Below are 13,643 nucleotides of genomic sequence, written 5' to 3'. Positions count from 1 at the left end.
GAATTTTACATTTTGCTGAGGCCCAGAGTACCAGTCTTCCCTTTGATGGCTCCTGCTTTGGTGCCAAGTCCAAGCTTGGCCCTAGAGCTGAGATCGTCTGCTTAGTTCTAGTATATGTTTAAATAACAAAACAATGCTAAGTCATTACAAGTGGTTTAATGTTGACATTAAATATAACATTAATAGGTTACATCTTCCAAAATAATAAAACCCCACTCTTATTGTGCTATTGATAGTGTGGACTGTAGTGGATGCACCTCTAAGACTCAGGCAAGTGACCTTCCATCCCAGATGGCTGGGGAGTGGTGCTCAGTCTCCTTTGGAGATAAGATCAATCAAAAGTCAGGGTGAGATCTGCTCTCCAGCACACATTGGACTCAGCTAGTGGGTGGCCTGGGCACCCTCCAAGCACCCAGCAGGCTTTGAGGAGCTACGGGGCCCTGGACAAGTCCATCCCTGTTACACATCTTCAGGGTAAGCGACAGGAAGCCTTCTGAATGTGTTAATCCGAGCTCACGTGTAGGGCACCCCGTCTGTGCCTAGAGTGGGCTGATCCTGACACTGTTGCCTCCGTGAACCCTGACACCCCTGTGAGGTGAGACCACCTGGCCCCACTTAGGGATGTGGGACCTGGGTGCAGACACGAGGAGGGAAGGAGGGAGGCAGCTGGGATTCAAAGCCAGCTCTAACTTAGGCTCCTCACCCCAACCCAAAGAGTGACTCGCCAACCTGCAGCAAACACGTGCAGTCACCTGAACAAGGGATGGGGCATCCAGACCTCCGGGAGGCAGAAGTAGAAAGGTACCTAGACGTGATGTTGTCCATCGTCACCTAGTGCCATGGTGACGGAACTCAGGTCGAGGTGGGCGAGGCGAGGTGGGCGGCCCGTGTCCTCTCTGTGCCCCAGGGAAGGTGGGTGTCCTGCACTGTTGCTACCCTAGGCCTGCCCAGAGCCCGGGTCAGCAACGTGCATGCCGTGGTTTCCGGGGCTGCATCCTCTCTCCCCTCTGCTCTCCTGGGGTCCCCACATCCTTCTCGCTCTGTGGACAGGTGCCGTCGGTGCCTCTGCTGCTGGCCCCTCCCAGCCTCGGTCCACGGGAGCCCTGTGTGTCCGGGAGGAGGTCTGGGTCTGCCGGCGCACCACCAGCCCGTGGCCCGCGCTGCTAATTCCTTAATGAAAGAGTGCGTTTATGAAACCTGACAACATCGGGGCGATTCTTACACGCCGTGCGTTAGGCCTTGCACGGGGAATCGTTAATGACAGGCGGGCTCAGCACAACAGAGCTTCTGTCTAATACCAGACTCGGGAAAGTCAGTTGCAGGGTTCTTTTCTGCAGATTAAATTAACTCCATTTGGAGGTCACCTCCTCTAGCTAGATTGAGAGAGACAGATACACGGTAACAAGCGCTATCAATGAGATATTAATTCCACTCCACAAACAAGGATATTATGCCCCCCAATACTTCAGGGAGAAGACTTTTCTTTGTCAACCCCTTTCCATTTGGACAAAACGTATGGGCCAATTATCGGGAATGTGCACATCCATTCGAAGAACTTCTCACTGGGATCGTTGGGAGTGACTGCCGTGACTCCGGCCCCGCTTGCTCGTGGGGCACCCAGGGCGGTGCTGGCCGCAAGGACCCGGGAGCGTGGAGGTCCTGGTGGGGGCTCAGGGGTCCCTCCCAGGACGGCCCCTTTGGCGGAGCCCACTGGTTCCCAGACCTGGCCGGGCTCGGAGTGCCCAGAGGGATCCCTGCGTGGGCTTCCCGGCAACCCGTAGCTTGGGCCGCTCCTCCACGCTGGCTCCCTTGCTTTGGGTTTTATGTATTTTTTCTTTCCTTGTTCCTTGTGTTCGGGAACTTGATGGGTTTGTGGAGGTGAGCACGAGGCTCTGGGGTGACGTCAGGCTTCCCGGGGCAGGAGGGGTCAGAGAACCTACGGAGGGAAGCTGGAGGGGGCCTGGGCTTCAAGGGCTGGCCTGGCCCAGGGCCTGCTTTCCCATTGGTCCTCCTGCCTGGCTCTCCCGCCTCTGCTTGCTCCCCTGGGGACACCAGCCCTGCCCTGGGGCCTTGGGTCCCCTGCTTGCTGGGCTGTGTCCTCTCCGTGTGCCCCAGCCGGCGTCCCCCCGCCCTCCCTTCTGTGCTGTGGGGAGCCCTGGGGACCCGCAGGGGCGGCCGGGCCACCGCCCAGCCAGGATGTCGGCTCGCACCCACTGCTTCGGCTCTGCAGGGAGCCCTGCGCCACCTACCAAGACAGAGGGGCCCTGCCCCGGAGCCTGGTGGGACAGGCCTCCCCAAAGTCCCCATCTACCTACCTGCTGGCTCACAGGGCCCAGCGTCCTCTGCGCTCACCTCCCTGCTGCCCCTCGAGCCCCGCTTCCCGCGGTTCCCGTCCCTTCCTAGGACCAGGCATGGCTGGGGCGTGCCCCTGGGTGAGTCCAGGCTGACGGATGTCCCTTCCTCCCCACACCTCAGGGGTCCCTTGGTTTCATGGCCTTGCCTGCTCGTCCTTCTGCACTCCGGCCACGTCCCTTGCGGGTGCCCCCGGGCGGCGTGAACCGTGAGCCGGCTCCCTTGGCCTGTGTCCCCCCGGGACACCCACCCGTCCGCCTCTGCCCTGGAGCTTTTGCCACCACGCGCACAGGCTGCCCCTCAGCCGTGTGACACACACCCCGACCGGGACCCCGAGCTTGGCTCCTGGGCTGTGTGGTCGCCTACGTGGAGGACCCCGAGAGTTGTGCTCATGTCCCGACCTGGGCCTGCGGCTTCACCTTATTTGGAAAAAGTGTCTTTTGCAAACACAGTGAAGTGAAGGGTCTCGAGATGGGGGTCTCTCGGCTGAGGGCGGCCCCTGAGTCCAACATCCAGTGTCCAAGTGTCTTTGGGGAGACTGAGAAGAAGGGACTCAGGGAGAGGAGGGTGCAGAGGGTGGAGGGACGTGGCTGTGGGGTGAGCGCCGCCCAGAGCCCCCGGAGGCCGGAGGGGGCAGCAAGGACCCCCCACCCCCGACCCACCAGGGAAGCCAGGCCCTGCTGACACTGATTTCGGCTCCTGGCCTCCAGAGCCGGGAGGGTTTGCGTCTGTAGTCGTGACCCTGGGTTGGTGGCCGTGGGTTCGGGTGGCCCCGGGGAGAGCCCCCAGGACCACCACAGGCTGCAGGCTCCTGGGTCCCCACGGCCGGCCGCAGGGGCGAGGCCCGGGAGTCAGCGTCCTGGCTACGGTCCCTGCTCCTGCCGTCTGACCACCTCGGGCAGCTCTGTGTGTCCCGCCAGGTGGGGGCCGTCCCCTAGCTTCCCCGCTCTGTTGGCCGCCACCCTGGAAGGGGTGCTTGCTCTGGCCCTGCCCCCCCATCTGCGGCCTCGGGGGCGGCCTCACGTGCTCAGGCCCCTGTGCCGGGGGTCAGCCTCCAAGACACGCTGCTGCGTTGTTTGTTGTAACCCTGCGTTGTGTCCTTCCCCTGCCCCATCCCCTCCTCCCGGGTCCTGGTGTCCTGCCTTCCCCCGTCAGCTCATTCTGGAAGCATCTCTGGGAGGCAAGTGGGGATTAGCGACCTGTCCTGGGCCTGTGGCGCTGCTCCTGCTGGGAAGGGAGCTCACTTGGGGCAATTCGAAGCAGACGTTAATGACTTCGGATAAGCTTCCATGTGGTTGATACCAGCACAAAAATAAACATCAGAGGGGGGGCACCGGGGTGTCTGTGGGCTCAGGGGTGCCGCCCTCCCTGGAGGGCCTCCCTTTTGGGGTGCTGGCTCCCCACACGCACCCCGTGTCTCTGGCTGATGGGTCTCCATCACCTATGCCCTGTTTCCTTCTCGTTAGCTCTCTCACAGGGCAGGGCCTAACTCGACACCGTTGGCGGGCTCGGCAGGGTCCCCCACAAAAGGACTAAGCCAAGGACGGAATTAGCCATTTGCCAGCATGGGGAACGGGAACAGGGTGGGGGTGCAGCCCTCAGGAGGCCCGCGGGGTCAGGGAGATGGCTGCTGCGACGCCCCGTTCCCCTGGTACCGGATAGCACACGGCCGGTGGGGTCAGGGGCGTGGGAACCCACACAGAGGCCGGGGGTAGGGATTGCCCCTCCCTGTCCGTCCTTGTGGGTTCACTTCTCAGAGCCAAGACCCCCCCCCAAGGCTGTGGCCCCTGCAAGAACCTACTGGAACTCAGTGGCCAAGGACACAGAAGGCAGCTGGGGCTGGGCTCCCACCCCACCCAGAGAGGATCCAGGGACCTGCGGTCACACCCACGAGGGGCGTAGGGTCCACGCAGCAAAGAGACACGATCTTCTCCAAGGTAGAGGAGGAGCCTGAGCCCCCCGCTCTGCCTCTGCTCATGTTCACGAACTAAAACCAGCAGGTCTTCTAGGCCCGACCGCCGCCTCCGCGTCTGCTCTCGGGTGACCCCGTGTCCCTGAGGGCACCCCGGATGTCAGCCCTCCCCACCGCAGGCCGGCTTTCCCGCACCCCCCGTGCTCCCAGGACCAAGTGCAGGGTGACGACGTGGATTGATGATAACCTCCACTTCCCTGCCACGCAGAAGGGGCAGGAGCACATGGTCTGGGCGTCCTGGAGGGGCGCAGTCGGGGTGCCGCGGCTGTGGCGGGGGGAGGGCAGGGCCGTCATTGTGCAGGTGTGCAGGTAGGGGTGTGGCAGGCTGCTCCCTGGCTCCGGGGCTTTTCCCTGAAGCTTAGTGTCTTCGTGACCCCGTGGCCTCAGCCGTTGGCGTGTCTGTCCAGCTGGGCTCAGGCCCACACTTGCTGAGGAGTTGGGTCCACACAGTCCGAGGGGTGGGGGGCGAGGCCAGGCCACACTGAGGGGTGAGGGGTGGTGGGTGAGGCGTGGGGGCGAGGCCAGGCCGCACTGAGGGGTGGGCTTCCTGCCCAGGTCTCGCTCGGGATCCCTCCGGGCACGTCCACGGAGCTCTGGGACCACAGCGTCTGCTGGAGCCAGCCGTGCCTGCTCTCCACCATCCTGGCTGCTTCCCCGTTCACCTTCTCCCGTCAGTTCTGGTCACCTCGATGGTTCCTGGAGAAAGGGGCCCACGAGCGTTTTGGTTCCGAGCACGTGGAAGCTGCGTGCGAGCGGAGAATCACGTCTTGGTGGTGCCGACTGTCTCCTGAGTGTGTGACTTTCCATTTGTTCAAATCTACTTCGGCTGTTTGACAAATGCCTTGACGTCGCCCTCGCGGGCCTCACGCGTTTCCCGTTAGGTGTATTCACGGGTATTTTATCTCCGTGGCTCTGGTAAGCGGGACCTTGTCACCGTGGTTCTGCACTGGCCCGTGTGCGGTCACGTGTGGTCCTGCGGCCGCGTCTCCTCACGGGCCTCATTCTGGCTTCAAGGTCAGCCTTCTTCAGGGGCTCCTTCCTCCTCCTCCCTGCCTGCCGCCTGGGGCTGGAGAGGGAGGGTCGGGGACGGCAGGCTGTCCCCGCTGCCCTGACCTGTGACGGTTCTGGAGCCCGGGCACGTGACCCGCGCTTAGTGCTTCCTCGCCGGCACACTTGTGGGGACAGGGCTCACGGCGCGCTGACCCTGGGTCCCCATGGAGGTCGGAGCCCCCGAGAGGCGGGTCCCGGGCTGGGAGGCTGGCAGCTGGCCCTCCGTGGTCAGCATCAGTGTGTGTTCACGTGGGTACACGTGTGTCCATATACACGTGTGCATCAACAAATATGCACGAGTTCTCACGTGTGCACGTGTGTTCACATGTGTGCGTGTGGGCACCCACGTGAGACTCGGCCTCCCTGGCCCCCTTCTCGCCGAGGGGCGGCCTGGCCTCACTGTCTGCGCTCAGTCGTCCTCAGGCCGCCCTCCGGCTCACCCGACTGTGGGCCAAGGGCTGCAGGGGTGGGTGCAGAGGGTCCCCTGGTCCCCCGAGGACCCAGAATCTGGACACGTGTCCTCTGGTGCAGGTGCCCCGGGCTGCCCTCGGGGGCAGGGGTGTGCTCAGTCCTCCCGGGGAAGACTCCCCCAGCCCCATGTGGTCCCAGCTCGGCCGTGCGCCCAGGAAACCGTGGAAACGCAGGACGCCCCGTCCCACTGAGTCCGCGTGAGCCGCACCGCTCCCGTCGGAGCGTCTCGCCCGTTTGCTCATTTGATCATAAGTAAACACAACCGGAGAATCCAATTCCAGCCCGTTCCCCTCGCAGCCCCCCACCCCCCGGCAGCCCCTGGTCCCCGGGAGATGGGTGGTGCGAGCGTGTCCACCGATCCCAGCGGCCGGCCCGGGCCGCGGTGCTTCTCCATTTATATTGGGCGTTGCAGGGGCCTGAACGTTTAACTTTTATTTCTGTGGGCTCCTCCCCTGCGCTGCCCTTCCTCGCCCGCTGCGTGTCCCCACGTCCCATCCCATGTCCCAGCCCCTGTGTCCCTTCCCCGTGTCCGGTCCCCTGATCCCCTCCCTGGTGCATGTCCCCTGTGTCCTGTCCCATGTCCCATCCCCTATATCCCGTCCCCTGTGTCTCTTCCTCGTGTCCTGTCCCCTGATCCCCTCCCCACTGCATGTCCCCTGTGTCCTGTTCCCTGTGTCCTTTTTCCATGTCCTGTCCTGTGTCCCTTCCTTGTGTCCTGTCCCTGTGTCCTGTGCCTTGCCCCTTCCCCCTCCCTGCTGCATGTCCCCCATGTCCCATCTCCCATCCCCGTGTCCCTTCTTCCTTTCCTATCCCCTGTGTCTCATCCCGTGTCCCATCCCCCTGTCCCGTCCCCTGTTCCCCATCCCTGTGTCCTTTCCTCACATCCTGTCCCCTGTGTCCAATCCCCTGTGTCCCATCTCCCATCCCCCATCCCCTGTCTTGTCCCCCATGTCCCATCCCCCGTTTCCAATCCCCTTGTCCCTTCCCCGTGTCCTGCCCCCTGCCCCCCTCCCCCCATGCTCTTTCCTGCCATTTCTGAGGAGCGCTCAGAACAGAATGAGGGGCGTCTGTCTACTCTGGGCGGGGGGGGGGGGGGTGGCACGTCACCCAGGCTGTCTCGGCTGGAGGATCACATCTGAGCCGGGGCGGGAGAAGGGCACAGACGCTGGAGGCAGGTCCAGGGGTCCCATCTTTATCTCTTCCCCAGCACAGCTGCTCTCAGGTGCACCCACCGTGCTGGGGGGGGGGCACTCTGGTTGAGGCCATCTGCTTGGGGCAATGCAGCCTGTTTTTGGGAAAGTCCTGTATTTGCAACGTGAGGAGCAGGAATTTGGGGACATGGGTGCTGTGACCTGTGGGGTTTCCAGCTTGTGCTGTCCGGCTCCTAGGGGCAGGCCCAGTGACGGAATGATGTGTCCCGCAGGTTGTTCGGGAGGTGACAGCAGGGGTGGACCCTCCCTCACCCACCCAGCCTCCCCGCCCTGTGTCGCCAGCCCCAGATTCCAGCCCCTGTGGGGTCCTGGCTGCCTGCACCCTCCCAGGGACGAGTATCTGATCATCCTCACCGCACCTGGGCCTGTGTCTAGAACCTTCCTCTGCCAGGGCTGGGCTGTAGCTACACCCAACTCACCGGGTGGAGGGGAAGCTTCCGGCGGGTGACGCCAGGCCCCCAGGGAGCTTGCTGGGGCTTGCTCTGCTCCTTGTCGCCTGACTGAGACCAAAGGGCCAGAGCACTGTCCTGTTTCCCTCCTCTGTCAAGAAAGGGCTTCCCGGTGCAGGACCCTGTCGAGGAGGCCGCGGCCTGGGCAGCCCGAGCGCGGACGGGCAGGAGGGTGATGGCAGGTGGCGGTCGGAACGGCTGAAGGGAAGCCTGTGCCCATTTCCCAGAATTAAAGGGAGTGGGAACGGAGTCCCCCCCATGACAGCCTGGGGCCGGCACTCAGCTCAGGTCTCCGCTGGCACCTTGGTGACCCAACACCCAGACACCGACGTCCCCCGCGCTGGAGGCTGGGGGTGCAGGGCGCAGGCACCACACAGGGGCGGCTTGGTGGCTTCTCAGGCTTCCCCCCATCACGGGGGCTTCAGCCTCACGACCCTGCACTCTGCGGGTTGGGGTGTTAGCAGGTGGATCTGGGGGCACAACCCTTAGCTCAGGGCACCGGGGGGATCACAGGTGCCAGGAGGTGCCAGGCCGCGTCCTCGGCCAGCAGGACCCACAGATGCTGGTGAAGCGCTTTCTGTCCCGCCCCCGCCCGCCCCGGCGAGGAGGCCCCGCACTCCTGCTCACCGGCTTGGCGCAGGAGTCGATGATGCAAAATTAAGGTTTTCTTCGAATGAAAGCAGGTAATGTCTACATCCCGTTCCCATTGACTTCCCAAGTCCGCGAAAGCCCATGAGGCTCTGGGGAGGGGACTTCTGAGTGTGGCCTGCGTGCCGTCCCCAGTGGTCCTGCCCCGCCCTGTGCCGGGCCCCAGCGACCACGCTGTCACCCCCCCCCCCACCGCCATCTCCATCGGTGACCAGACCCATTCGTGGAACACATGAGCTGCTTTTAAAGCTTGAAGGTTGTGAAATGGGACTGGGGCGGGGGGTGGGGGCACAAACCGTGGTGGCGCCATCAGGGAGCCCTGAGGCCATACTCACGCTCTCAAGGGTCAGCTCAGTCCCTGCAGGGGAGGGGGGCAGCCGCAGCAAGCCCATGTGGCACGGGCGCAACCCTGCACAGCGAGGGCCTCCAAGTGCACATCCTGACCCACCTGCCGGTGACGCGCTGCAGTCAGGGCTGCCACAGCCCCGAGGGCGAGTGGAGAGGCCCCCGTTGTCACATCCACGCCTGGGCCCCCACGGAAGTCCCCCTACCGCCAGGACGCCGAAGGCCACCTGCAGAGGCCATGGGGGCACATCCTGCTGCCCGCTGGCGGTCACCCCTCCCAGCCTCCACCATCACCCCGCCGCCTCACTGGGCCCTCATCTGGCTGCTCAGGCTCCATCCACTGTCTGTGCCCTGGGTGACGACGGTCCCCTCGTCCTCGGCCCCTGCCTGGCTCCCTCTCCCGCGTTCCCCATGGGCTCCGCGGCCACTGCAGGTAAACCTCACCTTCCATCGGGCACGGGTGTCCACCTCCTGGCCTTTCCTGGGGCCCACGACCTGGACAACCTGCTTGCATCGCACCACGGCCCCGCTCGCCCTCAGCGGCAGCTCCTCCCTCAGGGGTGGGCCCCCTCCACCCCTGCATCCTCCTGCCTCCCGCCCGGACCTCCCACACCGGAGCTCCTGCCTCGCAGCCCTGGAGCAAGTTCCCACCCGCTGGGCTCAGGCTTCCCTGCAGTGACCCCACAGAGAGGGCAGGGAGGGGGACAGCCCCTCCCAGGCCCGGGACGGGGGTGGGGTGCAGCGCGGCCGCCAGAGCCGACACCTCGGGGCCGACATTTGCTCCAACGCTGTCGTGGGTGCATCTGGGAGGCGTTTCGGGGGGATGAACTCCTGCTTTGGTGCCTGCGTGACGCGGACCACCCTCCCCGGTGTGGCGGGGCCTGGCCCACGAAGCCAGAGGGGGACACGGAGGCAGAAGGAGTGGCGATCCGCTCTCCCACCTGCCTGCTTAGAGCTGGGGCAGCGGCCTGGGCCCCCTGCCTGCAGACAGCAGATCCGGGGACCTGCGGCTTCCACAGTCCAGAGCCGATTCCTGTAAACTCCTCAGGTGGAGGCCAGGCCTCCGCGACCCCCCTCCCGCCTCCTCCTGCAAATGCTGAGCCCTGGGACTAAGGCCCCGGAGTCTGTCGGGTCCCTGCTCCCCCGGGAGGCCTTCCCCACCCCAGACTCGCCCTGGACGTACAGGGAAGAGGGAATCCCACCTCCAGGTGGGGAGGCTTCGGGCGAGCACCCCCCCGCCCGGGACCCGTCCCGCCCTCGGCCCCAGGGCCTGCAGGGCCGCCTGCCGCGGGGACAGGGCCAGCTGCTCCCTGTCCTGGCTCCCCGTCCTCACCCCGCCAGCTGTCCTTTCCTTCCTGTGCAAAGCGAACGCCAGATGGATGTAAAGAAGCCATTAGGCTGGGGAATCCAATTTTAAAATCAGGATTAGGAGTCACTTGTGGACACGGAGGGATCTGCTGAGGAAGCATTTGGGGACAAGCAGGCCAGAGGGCAGCCTGGCTCCGAGGCTCCCCCGAGGGGCTCCCCGGGCCGGCTGTGCTCCAGGCTGAACAGCCCCAGCTCATCCCACATGGTTCCTCCACCAGCCGCCCTGGGTTCTCACGAACCTGCTTCCGGGACGGGAGGCTTTTAACTGGGGAGAGTGGCTCGAAGAGAAGATGCAACAATACAAACTCCCCATCACCGCCTCGCGTATAAATCGTTTCTGGAGCAACGTGAGGAGTAAATACCTCGGATCACGTCAGAACTTCCACTTTCTAGCAGCACTCTGTACGTGCTGGAGCGCGTGCCCCGCTCCCGGGGCTCTGGGTACCTGCCCCGGGCATCTGGGACCCTCCACCCGGAGCGGTGACCCCACCCTGTCCGGAGCCCACGTGGCATCCGCTTGTCCAGAGCACCTCGCGGGCTGGCGGGCCACGCTCTGGGGGCGACGGGTTTTGCTCAAGGCAGGTGCCCGCTCGTATCTGAAAGACAGGAAAGCACGTGGGGGCCTGCAGGTGCCAGGGAGGCACCACCTCTCGAGGGGGAGAGGGTCAGGCAGGGCCGGGCTGGCCGGTCACCCCCAGGGGCCCCACGCCAGTGGCATGCAGCCACCCGGCCTCTTTAGCGCTGAGTGTCCACCAGCCTATAGTCTTCCTGCCCCGCCCTCGGAGGCTCCCACTGTCTCGAATCTCCGGCATGGCTCTGCGCGGCCCGGCTCACAACGCCGCAGCCCAGGGGCCCTGGCCGTGCCCCCTGCTCCGTATCTGAGCACAGGTGCCTGGGGCAACCCCAGGGCAGAGCAAGGGCAGCCCATCGTGGCTCCGGAGAGGAGCTCCCCAGGGATGCATCCTGTCCTGTGGCCGCTGGGCCCTGCCCCATGGGCTTCGGGGGGTCCGGTACCCCATGGCTGAGAGTCTGTGTGACGTTTGCCTGGCACCCTGCACCTCCGCCCTGCTCTCTGGTGCAAGGATCTCTAGGCCTGATGCCCCCGGGCTGGCTCCTGTGTGCAGAGCCCAGAGCTCTGCATTTACAGTCCGTGCAGTATGCACTGCTGCTCTGGCGGCCTGGGCTCCTGGGGGCCCACACCCGGGGAACAGGACGCAGGAGTGAGGAGCCAGCCCCCGGGGACCTGTTAGCAAATTAGGGCATCTCAAGGTCGTTCCATCAAACTTGTAGCATGACGATTTTTCTAGCTCTACTGAGGAACCACTAACAAACCTGTGTCGTATGGAGAGTGTACGGTGCGATAATTCACCATCCGTGTACACCTGAACACGGTGAGCAGAGCCCTGCCACGTAGGGCGTGAACTCCTCCCTCCTGCGCTCACGTGGTTATTTGGGGCAAGGCGAGAGCGTTCATCTCCTCCCTTAGCGGCCTTTGGGGACGCCGTCGCAGACGGTCACCTGGGGTCCCCCAGCTGCATGCCGCATCCCAGGACTGACCCTCCTTCACGGTGAGGTCTGGCCCCTGGATCCACCTTCCTCCGCACCCCTGCAAGCCCCGCACCACCACCCGGGCCTCCTCACTGGCCGTCGGCGTCTGCGGGAAGTCTTTCCAGGGAGAGTAGGGGCAGGCCCCGGAGCATGACCACATCCCTGCCACCCAGGCCCCAGCCAGACCCTCCAAGGGTCCACGGCCCACCGCCCGCGGCGCAGACCGCAGACAGCCACAGAGGCCTGGCGCCCAGGCCCGGATCCAACGTCTGCGGCCCCTCCGGAAGGGACCCAAGGCCTGCGCCTGGCCCGGCTGCAGGAGGTCGGGGTGTGGAGGAGAGGACGCTCCTGTCAGCAGCTCCGAGTCGCCGTGACGTTCCTGAGGAGGGTGTTCAAACAGATTATTCATTTACTGAAAACCAGCAGCTGATAAATACTGAATTGGAGTTCTTCACAAATACGCCAATTATCTCCCGGAAAGCGGGAATTAGTGCTGCATAGCCGGGCGGCGCTAAATGTCACTCAGCTAATTGAATTCCTTGATTGACTCAAATAGTCTCAGTTCTGAGATTCAGGGAGACTACGATGGTGGAGGGGTTTCCATGACGACCACCCTTGGGGCCCTTGGGCCGAGAGGGGACGCTAAGTCCGGGGACCCCGGTCACACGGCCGCTGGGCCCCTTCCCGCCTGTGCCCCCTCCCGCAGGCTCCCCAAGCCCGGCCGGTGCGCCCAGCTCCTGGGCCCCGCTCTCAGGAAGGGGGGGGCACGCTGGTCTTCAGCCCGTCCCTCCGCAAACGCGCTCACCCGGAGCCTGCCCTCCACGGCGGCCGCTCACGCACCCCGGGCACAGGAGCAGGGCTGGCTCTCGTCCCCTCCCTTGGATCTGCTGCTGCCAGGCGCCACCTTCCCTCAACCCCCCAGCTGGAGCCTTGTGAGGGTGGGCGGGGCAGGGCAGGGCGGGGCGGGGCGGGCAGGGCAGGAAGGGGCCGGGAGGGGTGCAGTGGGGTGAGCAGGAGGGGGTGTGGTCAGTGCAGTGCAGGGCAGGGAGGGGCAGGGAGGGGTGTGGTGGGTTGGGTGGGAAGGGGCGTGGTCGGTGAGGTGCAGGGCAGGGTGGGGCGGGGCAGAGCAAGGCTGGGAGGGGCGGAGAGGAGCAGGGCGGGGGAGGGGCGGGGAGGGGTGCGGTGGGGCGGGCAGGAGGGGGGGCGTGGTCGGTGCTGGTGCAGGGCAGGTTGGGGCCGGGCGGGGAGGGGCGGAGCAGGGCGGGGAGGGGTGTGGAGGAGTGGGGCGGCAGCCGGTTGGACAGGGCGGGGCAGGCTCCAAGCTCAGGAGGGAGGCCTCGCAGGGGCTCAGGCGAGCTGGCTGCCAGCGAGCAGGTGTGTCCCGCGAGCCGCTCTCAACCAGCGACCTCGGTTTAGTCCCCTGTGGTGTGATTTGACAAGGTCACCCGATGTGCAGGAAGCAGGGCAGGGAGAGCTGGCCCTCACCTGGGTCCCTGCAAAGGCGCCGCTGCAGGAGGGGCCGAGGGCACGGAGACCCGCGCCTGCTCTCACGGGGTGGGGGCGACGGGGGGGGAGGAGGGCAGTTACTAAAGGGTTAGGGTCCGTCTTCCTTGTGCAGGTGCGTAGCCCTTCGGTCACCGGTCGCCGAGAGGAGAATCCGTGGACGACATGCTAGCGGAGCACAGTCCGTCTGGGGAAGCGCGCTCCACGGGCTCCAGAACTCCCGGGAAAGCTTCTGGGTTAAAGTGCTCCCGACAGGCTGCGTCCCTGGCACCCCTGCCTGGGTTGGTCCCCCAAACACGGGAACCCCGGCACCGGCTGAAGGGAGGCGGCAGGTTCAGGGTTCCAGGATCGCCACCCGCCAGCCTGGCCTCCCTGTCGCCCGCGCAGCAGGGCCTCTGCTTTACTGACGAGGACACGGGGGCACTGCGAGGTCCCTGGGCGGCTCTGGGCCGCGGCCGCCTCTCCAGGAGCCGCCTCAGGTCAGGGCCTGCTTGGCACACCCACAGCTGTCAGTGGAATGAGGGTCCCGACTTGAAGCAGGACAGGGTTGGCACCTGGAGGTGCCAAGACAGGGTCCCTGGCCCAGAGCCTTGCCCACCTGCTCTCGGCTCAGCCTGGAGCCCCTGGGAGGGTCCAGCGCCACCTGCCTCCCTCACACGGGCCTTACGGAGACTGGTTGTGCAAAATCAAACGTGGACGGTGACGGCTTGCATCAGTTATGTGTCA

This window comes from Canis aureus, chromosome 11, assembly GCF_053574225.1.
Source record: "Canis aureus isolate CA01 chromosome 11, VMU_Caureus_v.1.0, whole genome shotgun sequence".
NCBI classification, from domain to species: Eukaryota; Metazoa; Chordata; class Mammalia; order Carnivora; family Canidae; genus Canis; species Canis aureus.
This window is presented reverse-complemented; position numbering follows the sequence as displayed.